The 19,679-nt window shown below is 38.5% G+C and overlaps 1 protein-coding gene across 8 annotated transcripts in view; it reads left to right on the top strand.

Annotated features, from left to right (window-relative positions):
• The window catches only part of PTPRT (protein tyrosine phosphatase receptor type T), a 1,095,010-nt gene that overhangs the window by 604,642 nt on the left and 470,689 nt on the right, over positions 1–19,679 (top strand). The gene's annotated exons all lie outside the window — the stretch shown is intronic.

Genomic DNA, 19,679 nt, shown 5'->3' on the forward strand with positions numbered 1-19,679 from the left:
AAAGTGATTCAGTTATATGTATATATACAGTCTTTTTCGTATTCTTTTTCATTATGGTTCATCACAAGATATTGAATATACTTCCCCATGCTATACTGTAGGACCTTGTTTATACACTCTGTATATAACAGTTTGCATCTGCTAATCCCAAACTCCTAATCTGTCCCTTCCCCACCCCTCTCCCCCTTGGGAACCACATGTCTGTTCTCCATGTCTGTGAGTTTGTTTCTTTTTCATAGATAAGTTCATTTGTGTTCGTAATTTTAGATTCCACATGTAAGTGATGTATGGTATTTGTCTTTTTCTTTCTGACTCACTTCACTTAGTATGATAATCTCTGGGTCCATCCATGTTGCTGCAAATGGCATTATTTCATTCTTTTTTATGGCTGAGTAGTATTCCATTGTGTGTGTGTGGGTGTGTGTGTATATACACACACACTACATCTTCTTTATCCATTCATCTCTTGATGGACATTTAGATTGTTTCCATGTCTTGGCTATTGTGAATAGTGTTGCTGTGAACATAGGGGTGCATGTATCTTTTTGAATTATAGTTTTGTCTGGATATATGCCCAGGAGTGGGATTGCTGGATCATACGACCACCCTACTTTTAGTTTTCTGATGAATCTCCATACTGTTTTCCGTAGTGGCTGCACCAACTTACGTTCCCACCAACAGTGTAGGAGGGTTCCCTTTTCTCCACACCCTCTCCAGCATTTCTTATTTGTAGACTTTTTAATGATGGCCATTGTGACCAGTGTCAGGTGGTACCTCATTGTGGTTTTGGTTTGTATTTCTCTAATAATTAGTGGTGAAGAGCATCTTTTCATGTTTTATTTAGTTTTTTTAAAATTGTGTGTCTGTATCTGACTTCCCTAGAATGTCAGCTCCAAGAGGGCAGGAGTTTTTCTCTGTGTTTCTGCAGATGTATCCTCAGAGCCTGGGACAGGAACATAACTACTCTGAATTGATGAGTTACTCAGTGTGTCACGTGAAGACAATGCAGGACCAGGAGCATCAAGTGCATCCCTGAGCATTGAATCCTCCCTTCCAGGCCCAGCGTGCTCTGCACCCATTTGATTGACATCCGTCCCCAGTTGCTCTAGTATTAGTCTCCTGAGTTCTTCTGAAAGTCACACCTGAGAACGTGTTTGTCAGTCAGCACCCACAAATGGTCTGCTGACATACTTCCCTTTGCAGATGAAATGTTAGGATAAGTGATTAGGACAGGCAGCCCCCACTCCAGAACACAATACTTTCCTAAAAATGTGCTTGAAAATTGAGTGCCCACTGTTAGATCAGTCGACATAGATTTTTTTCTTTTTTTGGTAGGGGGTAAGGAGGCCTATTTCAAGACATTTAAAAATAATAACAATCCCCCAACTACCCTCACCTTTAACATAAAATCTTCAATGCTCTATTTCCTGCATTAAATATATCTTTGTGTTCATGTCATTGACAACTGAGTGCAAATGTGACCAGTTTAAGCCCAACGAGCGTCCAATGGAGGCTAAACATTTACCACTTTCAGCCATGCTTAATGATTCCCATCATTGCCTGAGGTTTATGGAACCACACTTCTCATTACAAATGTGAGTGCTTCCATAATTTCAGTTCAGTATTCTGTTTTCACATAATAATAATGAGTGACAACATGAAAAACGATTTCAAATATTCATTTATCCCAGATCTATTTTCTGAGCACCCATTAAGTCCCTGTTACTCTAATAGGCAGGTGGTACCTAGGGGTGAGTAGTAAGAACAGCCTCCCTGCCCTCATGGAGTTTTCAAACCCTTTGGGGAGAAAATTACATCAGTGATATTGTGCAAAGGAGCGATGCAGCCAGTATTTAACTGGTGGATGACAAAAGTTGCCATCATGTGATAGCTCTGAGGTTTTTTTTTAATATGTTAATGCAAAAAGCATACGTTTTGCAGAGAAAAGGTGTTTTAAGTATTGCTTCTGAACAGTATTCAAGATGGAAGACTGTCCAAAGTTGAATAAACAAAACTCAAGGACTGCCTATATGTAATTATGAATTCTTTTCTCTTCTATCAAGAACTTTCTCTGTCTGAAAATGCCACAAGTATTTTCTTATCTTAGGTAAAGTGGCTCTAAGACCAAGGAATGCCCAGGGCTGCTCCTTCCTCCACTTCCCCTGGCTCTTGATGGCATTTTCTACTCTGTTGCCCCAGCTGGAAACCTTGACATCACCCTAGATTCTGCCTTCCATTCACCCTCCATCCAAACATTTCCCCAGGCCCATCAATTCTGCTTGAACCGTCTTCTATATACCTGGCTTTCCTCTCCAGCCCACTGCTGCTGCTTCATGGAAAGAGCTCAGCTCCACCCTGGAACATTGCAGCCGCCTTCCTGTCTGAGGTCTCAACCCAGTCCTGGCTTCCAGGTGACCCTGTAAAACTCTGATCTGGCCACTTTACTCTGCTTAAAATTCTGTGGGTTAGAGAGGGAAAGCAAGAGAGTGTATGGAAAAGAGGGAATTGAAGAGTGTGTAGGAAAGGAAAAGTAAAAACGTGGGAGAGAGTAAAAGTGTGTGACAGAGAGAAAGTGTGTAGGAAGGGAGAGAGAGAAAGGAAAAGAGCATGTGTGAGAGAGAAAGTAAAAGTGTGAGAAAGAAAATAAAAGTGAGTGAGAGAAAGAAAAAGTATATATGGGAGAGAGAAAGAGAAAGGAAAATTGGAGAGAGAGAAAGGAAAAGTGTGAGAAAGTGAACGTGTGAGAGAAAGAAAGTAAAATGAGCTGAGAGAACGAAGTTGTGGAGGGAGATATAGAAAGTAAGAGTGTGTGAGAGAAAAAGAAATAAAAGTGGAAGAGAGAAAGGAACATTGTGTGGAGGGAGAGAGACAAAGGAAGAGTGTGTGAGAGAAAAAGGAAAAGTGAATGAGGGAGAGAAAGTCGGAAAAGTTGAGGGAAATTGTGGCTACAAGGATGAGAGAAAAGGAAGGAGGGAGAATGAGTGAAAAGAGGGAAAATGAGAGAGACAGACAGATTGACATTATATCCCAGGATCATGTGTGTGCAGAGCCCCTTTCCACAGTGTTCAGCAAGCTACCAGGTCTCCTTTGCAGCTCAGTCTGGTTCTTTCCAGGCTTCTGTTTTCTCAGACCAGACTCACACAGTATCAGAAGCAAGATACATGTGCACCTGGAGTTGTGTCCTCTGGAGGTTCTGTTACAAGTGGCATCGTGGCAGATCAAATTTAAAGCTTTCACAATTTATGATTTGGGGTGCAGGTGCGGTGCATTATTTAGAGATGAGTCATTTCATTATACTAGTTGCTACTGTAAGGAACCTTTCCTGCTATGGGGACCCCAGCTCCTAGGTAAGGAAATGCAGATATTTGGAGGGCTACCGAGGTGGAGAAAAATAAAGAGGATAGCACCAGTCTAACCAAGTTTGACTTTCAACCCATATTTCTTAAGGAGACACTAGTTGGTTTTCTGTTTAAGCCCTACCCCAGTTAAGCTTTATGTGTAGACAGTTAATGGTTGAAGTAGGGGTATCAGTGCACGTGGACACTGACATGAGTAGAGATGTAAAAATCTACACATGAACAGCTTGCTTTTCTACATGTTACCTTCCTTTTGTATGTCTTCTGTTGCTATCGATTGGCTTCAGAGTGGAGGTGGGATTAAGGGCAAGTCATTATTCTTTAGGGACGGGAGCAAGTATAAATGTCAAAGAAAAAGTGCAGTATTTAAACTATGCCACAGAAAGAAACCATGTGAATCTGGACTTACTAATGAATGCACAAATAGAATGCATTACATAAATCTCATGCACTATCATTTTTTTAAAAAGAAAAATAGTATTCAGTGTTTCAGGCTATGTCAGTCCTTGAGACTACATTTTTTTTTTTTAAAGAGCTGATTGAATTTAAAAGGTTTGTGGTTTTATGCAAAGGGGTTTCTATAAGTACACTAGAATGATTTTTTAAAAAATTATCATTGGCTTGTGCATGGTAATGTTTAAATGGTCAATTTCAAATTGTTTTCGAGTCAGGAGTTCTCCCACTGCTTCATTTATTCCTTTTATGATCAGTTTCTAAGGGCCTACTGTATGCCAGCTGAGTGCTTGGCATAGAGAAAACAGAAATAATATATAGCCCCTGCTTTAGTGTGTATAAGCACTAGTGGTAGATTCTGACATGTCATTGGAGTATTCCCAAAATGTTTACACATCCCTTGACTTTCTCCAAAAGATTACCCTACATTCTGTAGTTTAGGTCTTAATTCCTGTTCATTCAAAACATGACAGGCAGAGGTATCCTTCTACAGACATGCCCTATTGCTCATTACCTTCTCTTCATTCCTTCTGAAATATCTCTTGGACTTCTCCCTTCCTCTGTACAGGCATCCTCCGCTCACACCTGTTAAGTCAATCACCCCTTGTGCTTAGTTTATACACAGGCTCCTAACAGAGTTGACTATCCCCACTCTCAACACTTCTGACCTATCTTTTTTTTTTTTTTAACATCTTTATTGGAGTATAATTGCTTTACAATGGTGTGTTCGTTTCTGCTTTATAACAAAGTGAATCAGCTCTACGTATACATATATCCCCATACCTCCTCCCTCTTGCGTCTCCCTCCCACCCTCCCTATCCCACTCCTCTAGGTGGTCGCAAAGTACTGAGCTGATCTCCCTGTGCTATCTTTTTTTGTTCTTTAACCAAAATATAATTTCCTCTTGGTTTAACAAAGTAAGATATTTTCTACAGAATAACTGAGAAAGGTTTAAAGAAGCAAAACTAATTAGAAATTTCACCACTCAGGATGAATCCTGATCGTAATTCATTCTATTTCCTACATTTGTTTCTCCCATGTATATATTTCCCTCCAAAATTGAGATCATGGTGTGTGAAGTTCTCAGTACACTATTTTTATAGCTGAAATAGATCAGATTGTCCTCCAGATTGTGACTGTTGCTCCAAAGCATCATATTTAGTGAAGGAATAACATTCTATTTTATGGAGAGCCTATAACTGACCTAATTAATTCCCAGATAGAGGGCTTTTTTTTTTTTTTTAGGATTTCCCCAAATTTTCACTACTGTTAAATGTTTGATGAGAGACATCTATATCTTACACCATTAATTTAGTATTTGGAATAAAGGCCATGAAATTGAATGACTAAGTCAAATTATATTGAATCAGGCCATCATTGGATTTTATCATTTCTTTGTTCATCTTGGCCAATAACAAAAACAAAATGGATCCTTTGTTTATGGTTGGTCTTTCTTAGTTAATAGTGACGCTGCACATATACAATCAGTCATCTTAATGTCTTTTCTGAATGTAGATAGTCTATTTACAGAGATCTATTCATGTCCTTTGCCCATTTATGAAAACGTCCCTGACTGTCCTTTACTTATTGATTTATCGAGATCTTTACATACAAAATAGAAGCATCTTGTTTCATATGTTACCAATATCACCCTACTTTTTATTTTTATTGTGTTTCATATATGCAGAAGAATTTAATTATAATGTTTATTACTAAATATGCTAATTACAAAAGTAAGTACAGGGACTTCCCTGGTGCAGTGGTTAAGAATCCGCCTGCCAATGCAGGGGACACGGGTTCGATCCCTGGTCCGGGAAGAGCCCACATGCCATGGAGCAACTAAGCCCGTGTGCCACAGCTACTGAGCCTGCGCTCTATAGCCCGCGAGCCACAACTATTGAAGCCCGCGCACCTAGAGCCTGTGCTCCGCAACAAGAGAGGCCACCACAGTGAGAAGCCCATGCACTGCAATGAAGAGTAGCCCCCACTCGCAGCAACTAGAGAAAGCCCACGCACAGCAACAAAGACCCAACGCAGCCATAAATCAATCAATCAATCAATCAATCAATCAAAACAAAAGTAAGTACATATTCAAGTCAGAGAACTTAGAAATAGAAATGCAGAAAAGCAGCAAAACCAACCAGAGCTATGCAATTTTGTCTTTATCTTCAGTATTTTTTCTATATTATATAAACATAGTTTTATACAGTTTTTTTACATTTCTGTAGCTTTTTTCATATATATATGTTTCACAATTTATTATGTTAGGAAATATTCTGTTACAATAACTTTTTTATAATTGAATAGGTTATTCTGTATAAGTCTTTATTTCACAAACATAAGAGTCTACTAATTGCCAAACACTGTGCTAGCATTAGGGATAGATCTGTGAACAAAATCAGCACATTCCTTGTGGTCTGGACAAAGAGTTTCAGCAGAGCTAGGTGTTACAAAGGATATATACAGCCTGTATGTCTATGTCTGTGTGTATAAAAGGCCAATGAAAATCACCTTGGGGAGTGTTGGAAAGCTAAAGGAGCTGTGTTAGAGTTCTCCAGGAAAATAGAACTAACGGGTGATATATATTATAAGGAATTAATTCACATGATTATAGAGACTGACAGGCTCAAGACTGGAGAGCTGATGGTATCATTCCAGTCTGAGGGCCCACAGGTTCAAAACCTAGGAAGAGCTGATGTTTCAGTTCCAGTCCAAAGGCAGGATAAAAGTGATGTCCCATCTCAAAAGCAGTCAGGCTGGAGGAATATACTCTTACTCAGGACAGGGTCAGCCTTTTTGTTCTATTCAGACCTTCAACTGATTGGCTGAGGCCCACCCACATTAGGGAGAGTAATCTGCTTTACTCAGTCTATTGATTAGAAGAATATCAAGCTCATCCAGAAACATCCTCACAAAAACACCCAGCGTAGTGCTTGATCAAATATCTGGGCACCCCATGGCCCAGTCAAGTGGACACATAAAATTAACCATCACAGGAGGTGATGGGTGTTTCACCCAGAGCCAGAAGAACAAGCATTGACCACATCAGGGAGGTACAGGTGTGCGTCCTGGGCAGTGAAAAGACCCTAAGGTGGGGATAAGCTCTGTGCATCCGAGGACCTGAAGGAAAACCAGGTGCCTCATCAGTGAGGGAGAGAGGGCATGAGTTGAGGATGGAGACACTGACAGATGCCTGGTCCTGGAAGGGCTCCAGGCCACGATGATGAATTTAGATTTTCTTCCAATACAGTGGGTAGTGTCTGGACTATTTTAAGCAGAGATGTAACATGATGTGATTTTTGTATTTAAAAAATACCTCTGGTTCCTGTGAGGAGAACGCATTGGTGAACATGAACAGAGTCGAAGCAGGGAGGCCAGTGAGGCGCCTTATGCAGAGATGGTAGTGAATTCTAACTGGCGTGTTAGACGAGCAGATGAAGACGTGCTTGGTGGGTTCCAGAGATTTTGGACTTGGCATTTTGCTGGCTATGGCGGGTTCAATGGAGGATGAAATCAAAGCTGACTCTGGAGTTTCTGCCTTGAGAAAGAGGTTGGTGGTGGCCAGGGCTGGGATGGAAGCACCAGAGGTGAACAACTTGTGGAGAAGCTGGGGAGTTCATCTGGGGACCTGTGCCTGAGGGACACCCAAGGAGAGAAGGTAAGCAGACCGTGAGGCTATAGGTGAGGAGCTCAAAGAAGAGGTCTGGCCTAAAGACATCAGCTTATGAGCGAGGATGCTTCCATTTAGTGGGCACGTTCTCTGCCCCAGGACTAGCCCAGGACCTTGACATGGACTAGCTCCTTTTATCCCCGCAACAAGCTTAGGAGGTAGGCATAGTTATTGCCTCATTTTATGGGTGAAGACACTCTAGGTAGTCTACCTCCCGTGCCCTTGACTGAGACCACCTGCTGTTCTGGCTCCTCTCACCAGCACAGAATGATGTACTATAGTGGGTCTTGAACATTAAGGTGCATCGTTGTCTCTGGGAGGAGTTGCTAAAGTACAGATTGCTGGGCCCCACCCCCAGAGTTTTTGATATAGTAGGTCTGGAGTAGGGCCCAAGACTTTGCATTTCTAACAAGTTCCCTTATGATACTGATAATGCTAGACCAGAAACCTCACTTTGAGAAGCACCAGTATGGAGAAAGAATAGGAATAGGCCTGAGGAAAGCCAGGGGACTCTCTTGCACTGTTGGTGGGAATGTAAAATGTAAATTGATAAAGCCAGTGGTTAATGAGAGGATGTTAGGAAAGTAATAGCAAGGAAGGAGCACTGGTGATAATTAGCTTGGGAAGTAGAAAATTTCAGGAGAGAAAGGGCCAGGTATATAAAATGCTGCTGGAGTATCAGCTAAGCTAAGGACCAGAGCATATACCTTGAATTTAGTGACAGAGGCCATTGGTGACTTTGTGAGTTCATTAGAACTTAGGGATTGAATAAAGGTTGGTATGAGTTTGGGACAGAATGGGATTTGGTGAGGAAGTGGAAATAAGTTTAAAGAACTCTTTTGGAAAGAGATTTTATTTGAGCTAGGCTATCTTTGAATTTTTATGCTATTTCCAATTTTCCATTATTATACCATTTCAGAGAGCATTGTTACACATGCATCAATGCAGATGCATATTTTTCAGATAAATTCCTAGAAATAGAGTTGCTGAGTGAAAACTTACTCATGTTATTGAGGTTTTAGCTATAGGTATAGAATATAGAGGGCCAATCTGATCTCTAAAATTGACTGTACCACTAGTCAAGGGAGTTCCTTATTGCCCTGCCCCCTCACCAATCCCTGGCATTATTTTTCATTTTAATCCGTGACAATATCATATGCCAAAAACGTATAATTTTAATTTTCAATTCTTTGGTACTTGAGGTGGAACAGGTTTTCATGTTTGCTGGCTACTTGCATTTCTTTCTGTAAGTTACAAATTTACCTCCCTCATACATTTTTCTTTCATTTTTTTCTTGTTGATTTGTAAGAACACTTTGTGTATTGGCAGCATCAGTCTTGGTTGGTTCTGTGTATGGGAAATATTTTCCTCTTAGGTATGTACTTTTGCATGTGTTGAGTCTTTCTCGTTACAAGAAAACTTTATCTTTTATGTGATTAAGTTTATCTAATTTTTAATGGTTCTGTCTTTGCAAGCTTCCAGTGGAGAGACAAATTTCATAAATATTTACCTAAATTGTGTCATTTTAAAATTTGCTTTTGTACTACACTGAGAGTTTTATTCCATCTGGCATTTTGGGTGGGCAAGGTAGGCTATTTTTGTATATTTAACCAATTATGCCAATACATACTATTGAATAATCCAATATCATTTTGCTGCTTTGAAATGACACCTTTAGATTCTGAATTTTTATTTATATTTGTGTTTGCTTCTAGACATTATGTTCTCTTCTCTTTGCTTCTTCTGTGACTACAGCCAACATCCCTCCCAATTAAAGAAGCATTGTTCTTTCATATCTGGTTCCTAGGGTATCTGAAATTTCTCAAGAAGCTGGTTTGAAAGTTATGCTTTTCTTTTCTTCTTTTGTTACAGTCTCATCTTCATGATGAACCCAGCAAAAAACCTTCCAGTTTGTATGCTGTTGCAGGTTTCCCCATATTTATTTGCTTAATCATTTACACGAGAAACAGAGAGTCTGTTGAAGAGAATGGTCTAGATGTTAGAAAAGAATTATGCACAGCAATGCTGGAGTTATAGGTTGATATATATATATATGAAGCATCCCTCTCATGTACATTTGCTAATGAAGTTTTGAGACCCATCAGATTACCTGGAGGGCTACTAAATAATAGAAGAGATTTAAGAATGGAAACCTGGGAAACCCAACAAGTAAAGCATCTGGAAGGCCCAGAAAAACAAAAAGTACTCAAAGATATGGGTATGGAAATCAGACCAGTGTTCATCTAGGAAAGCCAAAACAAGAGAGGGTTTCCCAGAGGCGAACCTAGGCAACCAGGTCCCCATTCAACAAGTAAGGCAATGGAAGGTTTTCTCAGGGAGTTAAAGGAGCAGACTGTGGGTTAACAAGTTAGAAATTGCCAATGCATAATTTGAACTCTGAGATTCAAACTCCTTTCTATCACAGATGCAGACGAGAACGCCAAAAGCTAGCTTATTACACCAGATAAGCATTGACTAACACATTTTGCATAAGGGGAAAATGTACTTAGTCAAACAAACAACAAAAAAAATCTCTGTTTAGCCATCCATTTCAAATTTTTATAGAAGATTGTGGAGGCAGCATCAATTATGCTTGGGCAAATTTAGACTAATTAATGGGTTGACTAAGATAATTATTGAAATTTGTCTATGGATGAAAAGAGGAAAGATGAACCATTTAAATTGCTTTTTGTGTGTGCCTGATGACTATTTCTGAAAGAATGAGCCTGCTGGGAAGTGTATGAAATGGGAGTGGCCCAGCTCTGTGCAGGGTATGATGATAGAGTAACAAGGCAGATGTTTTAATCAACAAACCAGGATTAATGCCTTAAAAAGTCTAATATGCATAAATACATATAACATACATCTTATAGAGGGAGATGTATAATTTACTGAGGGTCATCGATGTGTAGGCATTCTTCCAGATGTTTTATGTGTGTGATTACCTTTCATCTATAAAAAAAAAAAACAAAAACCACCATGAAGAAGGTTACCATCATCCCCAATTTACAGATGAGGCTTCTGAAAGCATAGGGAAGTGAAATAGGGTTATCAGTGTACACATCCAGTAAGGGAGGAACTAAGTCCAATCCCAGGGCTCACACTCTGAGCTCTGTCTCTTCAAAGCAGTCTCCCTGTGTGGTCATTTATTTATTGCAGTGAGGGGGCCATTGCTCCAATAAGACATGGACTCTCTGAGAAATGCCTTCAAAACCAAGTGTTTGACCTCTGGTGTGTCATTCTTATCTCCTTCCAGTCTCACTAAAATTTTGAAAAACATTTTCTGGATCTTCTTTTTCCCTCCTACAGACCTAAGCTTGGGCAATGTTTAAAAATTTGATCTACCTATAATGGAGGATCTTGGCTCCATGTTGAAGCAGTTCCAAAGTGGAAGGTCCAACATGCTGGGAGCCTGGATGGCCCCTTAGAACCCATCTGAGTTTGTGCCCAGGCAAGAGACAGCGGGGTTCAGTGGGGCGTGACAAGGCTTTGGATCAGGAAGACAACTGACTTGGCCATTTACTGGCTGTGTGATCTTGGGCATCTCATCTGCTCTTTTGATTCAGTTGGTAGAAACCCAACTCAAAAAACTTTAACCAAAATTAGAACTTTAGGGCTCATGTAATTAAAAAGTTCAAGGGCAGGATTTACCTTGTGTCTCTCTTTTATTTTGTCCTTCTCCCTCTCTCTCTCCTTCCTTTTCTCAGTCATATCATTGCTTTTCTCTTTATTATCTTCATTTGCCAAGGGACAGAGATACTTTTAGTCACAGAAAGACAGACAGACTTCTATTGCCCTTGCTGAGATCACATACCTACCCCTTGTGCCAAGAAAGTTGGGAAGGTGATTGGCAACCCACCAGGATAAAGTGGGGAAGGAGAGTGATTCACAATTCACAAAAGCAAGGTGTGTGCAGAAGACAAAGCAGTAAACAGCTACCCACTATGGAACCATAATTTCTCATCTACAAAATGAGGTTGAGGTTTATCTTGTAAAATTAGTTGTAGGTGTTATGGATCATAAATGGGGAGTGATTGGCACATAGCAGTTATTTCGTAAATGGTTCCCATGATTTTTCGATTTTAGATCAGCCCCCAGTCCCCTCCCCCGCCCCCCCCCCCAAAAAAAAAACTACAAAATCTCAAACCACTCACGGCCCATACCCATTTTTAATTTGAAGTAAACAAACTGGTCTTTGTTTAAGCACTTTTGGGTAAGTTCAGAATTATTCATTCAGTGATTTAATGAGGTTGGTCCTTGACCTAGAAATGAATCAGGGTGGAGTTCTGCCCTTGAGAACGTCCTGACCACAGTTTTCCCCAGTGGTGCTGAGATACCTTAGGTATGTCTGACCAATGGGAGAGAAGGCAGTGGGTCATAGCCAGCTGTTGGAAATTGTACATAACGTAAAGGACAATCTTTCTCTCCCATTCTGTACCAATGATGAAGGACTGTTACCAAAGGAAGTGCCTCTACACAGGGTTCTAGGTCGATGAGATGGATAAGTGGGTGCCTCATCACATGGATCATTTTACAGTATTTGCTCAATATTTCGTAGAGGTAAGATGAAACTGACTTTCCTTTTGACCTTTAGCGCAGGTAGTTGAGTTAATGATATCCTTTTGTTTTTGCCGGCTAATCACATGGGCCTGTAGAAGACCCTGTCTTACTTCGTTTATTTGGTCACTCCCTTTTCCCATTTCCCCCTCCCCAACCCGCACTGCCTTTTTAATGTGTTTAATATATCTTCCTTTGTTTGTGTTCCGGGGAAAATGCATTTTATTATTTTGAGTATTTTACATTTACACAAATAAATCATTTATAGCTTATTCTGTTTCCCCCTTTTTTCTAATCAGCAGTATATTTTAAAAATTTCATCTGAGTTAGTATTTCACCCATTACTTCTGGCCCTGGCAGTATATTCTACACTTTTCTTATCCATTCCCCCAGAATGAGTGCCCAGGTTGTCTCCAAATCACCCCCAGCATATATGACATCCTGATACACTTTTACTCATGGAGTTCTGTGAGAAGTTCTTTGGACTATAAATCAGGGTTTGAATTTCTGGAGCGTAGAGTGTATTAGTTGGAATGGCTACACCGGTCTGCACTCCCAGAGTTGTGGTTAAGTGTTCCTAGGTCCTCACAACTCTGCCCTTACTCAGTGGCACTTATCCAGCGTTCTTATATTTTTGTCAGTCTATTAAGTGTAAATGACAATACATTGTTTTAATTTTCATTTTTCTGATTACTACTAAATTTAAGCATCAGTCTAATGCTTATTAGCATTTTAGGTTTCCTCTTCTTTATTAATTGTCTATTCATATAACTTCTGCTTGTTTTTTGGAGGAATGATTCCTGTCTTTTCTATTAAATTTTCACAAGTTGAATTTATATTCTAGATATTATTCAGCTGTTGATTTTAGACATTGCAGGTATCTTTTCTGAATCTGTGTTCTGTCTGTTTCTACTGAACATAAATCCATAATTTTTACGTAATAAAATTCCTCAATGCTTTTGTGATGTGTGCCTTTAAGGTTTTCCAAAGTACTCCACCTTTAAATTACAAAGGTGCTCTCCTGTATTTTTTTCTGTTATCTTCATTGTTTTACTTTGCATGTTTTGGCATTTTATCCATTTGGAATCCACCTTTGTATGTTATATTTATCTCCATAGGGTGAGACAGTATTTCTAACACGTTTACTCATCTGTCCATTGCTTATTCATTGATGTGCAATGTAACCTTTATCATATAATACATTTTTATGTTTTCAATGGTCTATCTCAGAGCTTGCTGTTCAATTCCACTATAACTATGCTGTTTTAATCTGTCTCAGTATTGGATAGGGCAAGTTTCCATGCCCCACCTTAGCTAGTCATGGATTTTTATTCTTTCTCATAAATTTTAAACTGTTTATCTAGTTCAAAAAAGAACTCAATTTGAATTTTTATGAGATTGCTTTGAGTTTATAGATTAATCTAATAAAAAACTGGCATATTGGTTATATAATTCCATTCTTTCCAAGAACATGGAATGCCTGGGTTTGTTCAGTTTTTCCATGTCCTTCATGAGATTTTTTTAAAGCTGTCTTCATATAGGTCTTGTGAATTCTTGGTTAATCCTTAGATACATTATAGTCTTTGTTGCCATAGTATGATATCTTTTTTTGTTATGTTTTTTAGTTATTGGTGGTGTTGAAAGATGCTTTTGATTTTTCTGAGTTGATTTTGTATCTGGCTACCTAGTAAAACCTTTATTTATTCTATTATTTGTTGATTGTGTTACACTTTCTGTATGTATGATTGTATTATCTGCAAATAATGAAAATTATCTCTCTTTCCTTCTATATTTACAGCTTAGTCTGTTGCTTTCCTCTTTCTCTGATAAACAGAACCAGTGATAGTGGATATCTTTGTCTTGTTCCCAATCGTAAAAAGAATGTTTCTAAAGTTTCTCAAAAATATATACTATTTACTGTAAGTTTTAGGTATATAACCTATACCAAGTTAAGAATATTTTCTTTTATTCTTGGTTTGCTTAGAGTTTTTAATCAAAAGTAGAAGTTGAGCTTTATCAGTTTTTTTTCTATCATGGGATAATTTTATGATTTTTCTCTTTGTTTATTCTGAGACTCTGCCTACTTTTCTATTAATAAAAATCACATACCTATTTCTTTGTGTGTAAAATAATCTATTATCTGCTATGAATATACAGTCCCTAACTATACATTTTTAATTCTTTCATTTTATAGTATTTCTTCCACATATACATGGAGAGCTTAATTCACATTAATTAAAGAAGGGAATAACTTCTGTGAATGTAGGTACATAGGATCATTCAAAATTAATTTCATGTTTCTTGGTTTCCATGTCTACCAAGTATTTTCCACTTTTCTGAACTTCTTGCTTACTCTACAATACCTAAAATGGCATATTCAAAAGTTTTAAATTAATTCAGCATGTTGTAGTTTTATGTAAGTGATGCATTTCTGAGGCTCAATTCAAAAGACACAAAAGAATGTACAATAAAATGTAACTTTTCCTTCAATCTGTGTCCCTCAGCTGCACAATTCCCTTCCCTGCAAAGCAATTCCATTCCCTTAATCAAAGTATAGAGTTGATAAGTAGAGAAATATTTATGCATATTAAGCAAATATGTACATATAACCTCCCAATACCTTTTTTTTTAAACAAAGATATTAATAGACCTACTGTTTAACATCTTGCTTAATTCACTTATCACTATAGCTTGGAAATTATTCAATTACATAAAGAACTTTTTATGGCTATTTATCATGATATGGATGTAACTTAAAGGATTGACACTTTTATTCTAATAGATGTATAACCAGTTTGCAGTCATTCGTTTGTTTGTTTTGCAGTCATTTGTTTTTATAAACATTATTTCATGTATGTGTGAGTATAGTAGTTGGAAAAATCCTTAGAATTGTTGGTTCCAAGGTGTTTGCAGATGTAATTTTCGTAGATTTGCCGAATTATCTTCTCCATAGAGATTGTATAACGTTGCCGTTTTTACAGAAAAATGTAAAAGCACTTGTTTTCTCTACGCTCTCACCAACAAAGTACATTATATATCCATTTTTAACTTCTCCAGTATCATATTTGAAAGTTGTATCTCGTAAAATATCATTTTAAATGACTGGAATTGTAAATTAATTTGAGCATCTTTTCGGGTGTTTAAGAGTCATTTATAGTTTTCTTCCCTGGGAACTATTTCCTATGCCCTTTTTTCTGTTGGGTAGTTGTTCCTGATTTTATTGATTTGTAGTAGTTCTTAGGAAAACTATGAGCTAAAATGTATTCCAGTTTAAAGTCTGTTAACTTTGCTTTATAGTGATTTTAGCCATGCAGATTTTTTTTTTTTTTTATATATAGTACATTGTTATTAACCTTTCCTCTTATGGCTTCTAGATTTTGTGTCACACTTGCACCTTCCCCACTCCAAATTTATAAATAAACAAAAGTCTCTTCTATTACTTTTATACTTTCATCCTTTGCATTAAACATTTGACGCTTTGATCCATCTGAAGTTTACCTTCGTGTCAAGTGTGGATCCAGTTGCATTTTTCTTCCCCAAGTGGCCACCCAGCACTATTTACTAAATAATTTATCTCTGTTCGCATTGATTTTTATTTCACCTTTATTCTAAATCCAGGGTGTATTTTTATCTGTTTCTGTATTTTTTATATATTCCTTTTGTCCACTAGTGTAACAGAATCCTACGACTTTATTTACTGAAACTTAAAATATGCTTTAATATCTCGGAGAGCTAAGCTACCCCTCCTTCCCCTCTTCACCACCACCATATGCTCTTTTTTTTTCCCAGAGTTTGTCAGTGTTGTTCATTTCTTATATGAAAGGTAGCATCATCTTCGTGGCATTTTTATTGGGATTACATTAAATTTGAATTAACCTAGGGAGTGTTGGCACTGTATTGGGCAACTTTCTTGATATTTAAAATCTTTTATCCGAGGTGCTGGCACCCATAGTCAAATTGACCTTCAGTGTGTGTTAGGGCTGAGGGTAGCCTCCCCCCGCCCCGCCTCAGCAAGCACGTTGCACCTGCTTTTGATTGTGTTAATCCTGTATTTCTAAATAGCAACTTTTATTGGTACGTGTGATTTTTTTCCACTTTACCGTTATCTATTAACTTCTCACTGAGGAAGAGGATTTAGCTGTCCCTGCTCCCCCACCTAACACACACACACACACACACACACACACACACACACACACACACACAGCCTTCCCACCCACCTTCCCCATCCTTCCAATCAAATTACATACTAATTTTGGTTAGATCAACATTCAGTGTTTACAGTATTTTGACCATGTAAATGCCATTCAGAACAGAGCCATGTAGTATATTATGATTATTTTCCCGTCCTTCACAACTATGATGTTTTCCCTGAAGCTAACGTTTGCCTTGTTTATGGTTTGTTTGCTTCATTTTTATGTTTTTATTACTGATTCAGCCCAAACTCTCTGCCAGTTATCTAACGCTCTTCTCAAGATATTCAGATGCTTGTTTTTTGTTTTTTTTTTTTTTTAAATTTCATCCTCCTACAGAAAGCTCTCCCAGAGCCTCTGGCCTGTTCTCTTCTGCTGTTTTACTGTCTCCACTTGGTACACAGCTGTCATCCTGGGATCTTCCTTCACCATCAACCCAGGGGTTCTCCATGCTTCACTACTGTGTCGCTGCTCCCATGGCCTCTGACTCCTTTTTTTCTTGTTTTATTGCCTTGTCTTGGAGGGATACTTCCTTCAGTAGCTTCCTAAGGAAGTGTGTCCAGGAGGTCAATATGTGAAGTCCTTACATAGTCAACTCTTAACTAAATGAGTGATTTGATTGGAAATAATTTCCTTCCAATGGAAGACATTGTTCCTTTGTATCCCAGCACCCAACATTGCTTTTGAGAAAACTAAAGCCATTCTAATTCCTGATTATGACCTGCTCCCTGCCCAACTTTGTTGGATGTTGGATCAATCTCATAATTCTAAAAATTCACAACTGCATACCTTAACGTGGATCACTTTTTATCCATTGTGGTTGGACACAGGGTACGATATTTCGTTCTGGCAATACCTGACCTTTACTTCGAGGAAGTTTTCTTAAACATCTTTGCTAATTATTCCTTCCCTTCATTTTCTCACTTTCCTTTTCTGGAACTTTATTTTTTGTTTATTGGAACTGCTGGATTGCTGGCTACTCCTATTTTTGTTATTTTCCAGCTCTTTGGCTTTTTTGGTTCTGCTTTTCAAGAGATTTCCTCAGCTTCCTCTTCTAACCTTCCTACTGAATTTTAATACATACCACCATATTTTTAATTTCCAAGGGCTCTTTCTTGTTTTTAGAATGTTCCTTTTTTCCTAACATTTTGTTCACAGTTTTATAATATGTTCTCTTATCTCTCTGGGGATGTTAATAATAGTTTTGTTTTGTTTTTTAATTTGTCTTTACCCCTGCATAGTCCATTTCCTCCAAATTGCTTTGTTCTGCTTGTTTTTTCTTTATATTTTTGCGTTTATTGTATATAAATCATGATTCCCCAAAGCAGTTAGATCATGGGGGTTTTCTTAGTTTTTTTAAATTTTTATTGAAATATAGTTGATTTACAATGTTGTGTTAGTTTTAGGTATACAGTAAAGTGATTCAGTTATACATACATATACCTATACTGATACCTATATACATATATTCTTTTTTACATTCTCTTCCATTATAGGTTATTACAAGAAATCGAGTATAGTTCCCTGTGCTATGCAGTAGGTCCTTGTTGGTTATCTAGTTTATATATAGTAGTGTGTATATTTTAATCCTAAACTCCTAATTTATCCCTCTCCCCCTTTGATAACCATAAGTTTGTTTTCTATGTCTATGAGTCTGTTTCTGTTTTGTAAATAAGTTCATTTGTACCCTTTTTAAAGATTCCACATGTAAGCAATGTCATATGATATTTGTCTTGATCTTATCTCTTGTGTATGATGCATTCCGCAGATATCTGAATCTGGCGAGAAATGTTGAGACTTAGACTAAGACAAGTCTGGTAGGAAGGGGGTTGACTAGAGAGCAGTTAAAGAAATAGATATATTGAAGTTGATCACTGATTAAAAGCAGGGGAAGATAAAGAAAGGGATGGTGATTCCTGGTTTTTGGATTCACCAAGATCAGAAACACACAATGGGAACAGCAGTTTTAGGAGGAAACTGTTTAGTGTGGGAAATGCTGAGTTTGAGTTTTCTGTGGCATATGGCATTTTTTCACCTGGTAAAAATATAACCAATCTTGTGTGTGGTATTTTCACATAATTCCCTGGCAATGCAAAGTGCACATTCCCTAAATCCATACCTTTGAGTCCAGAACCGCAGTCAATGTGCGCCCAGCCCGAAGATGCAGAAACAATCAGTCAGTAAATTCTGAGCCTTATGGAATGCCGCTCACTGTAATTAGGATGTGAGGATATAGCAGTGAAAACAGCATAATATCTGACCCTGAGCTTCTGTTGCCAATGGAAGACTGGTCCCGTAGTGTTGGTAAAATAGAAGTTTGTACATATCACTGTGAACTACCAGAGGAGGAGAATTAGAGATAACTCCACAGGTTGGCGACTTCTGGATCTTTGTTGGAAAGTGAATTGTTTACCAAAAGGCAGTGAAGATCCAGGAGGATAATGGAGTGGAAGTATGGAAGGGTTTAATGTGGAGGGGAAGGGGATGGGGTGTGGGGAGGAGGGCAGGAAGAGGTTCTATGCTGTGGGAGATGGGAACTAGAGGTGACAAATTTCTATCAGTGAAGTAGCCCAGATGAATAGTTAGCCATCTCTCTCTGTCTAACACACCATACGCTCATGATTCATGAGAGGAGTAAATGGGAACATCAAGATGTCCCTGTGGAGACCAGTTGTCTTACCCTCTCTGTACTGAGCAATAATGTTCCCGATGATGGCACAGGTTAGTCCCCATGTGGCTTGATGTGTAATATTTTTGAGTGGCCAATTAATTCTGCTAATCACATTAGTGACAATTAGCAAGATGCTCCTCTGATTAGGGGGCTGTGGTCAAGAGGCTCTTGCACGCTTGCATTTGCTGAAAAATAAGTCCCCTCTCTGCAGAGCCTGTTAATTTCTGCTAACAGGGGACAGGAGATTTAGCCCAAAAGAACCCACCCTTTCACCCTCTCTCCAGCCACCGCTGACTCTTAAAAAAGGAGAGACAATATGATATTCAATGAATATTGCTCAGATTTCATGGAAGACTAGGAGAAGGAACCTTGATGCGTGCATGTCCTGTCGGGCACTTTGCAGCATTTCACCAGGAAGGCAGCGGAGCACGGGGATCTCACGTTAGACATCGAGCTTGAAATGTTGCTGCATTGGACCTTGGCTCTAGAATTTACTAGCTGTAGAACCTCAAGCAAATTTTTTTTTGTTTTGTGTTTTGTTTTCTGGTTTGTTTTTTTTTTTTCATCTCTGTGCCTCACTTTCCTCATCTGTAAAATGAGGATTGTAACAGCACCCACTTCATAGGGATATTGTGAAAATTAAATGTCAAAGCGTTTAAATGTTAGGATGATGCCTGGCACATAGTGAATGCTCAGTCACCATTTTCATTATTCAGGAGTCTATTGGGAGAATCAGAATCAGCGGGCCACACTAGTGGTGGACTTTATAGGTGATGAGC

The sequence above is a fragment of the Balaenoptera ricei genome, chromosome 15 (assembly GCF_028023285.1).
Source record: "Balaenoptera ricei isolate mBalRic1 chromosome 15, mBalRic1.hap2, whole genome shotgun sequence".
NCBI lineage: Eukaryota > Metazoa > Chordata > Mammalia > Artiodactyla > Balaenopteridae > Balaenoptera > Balaenoptera ricei.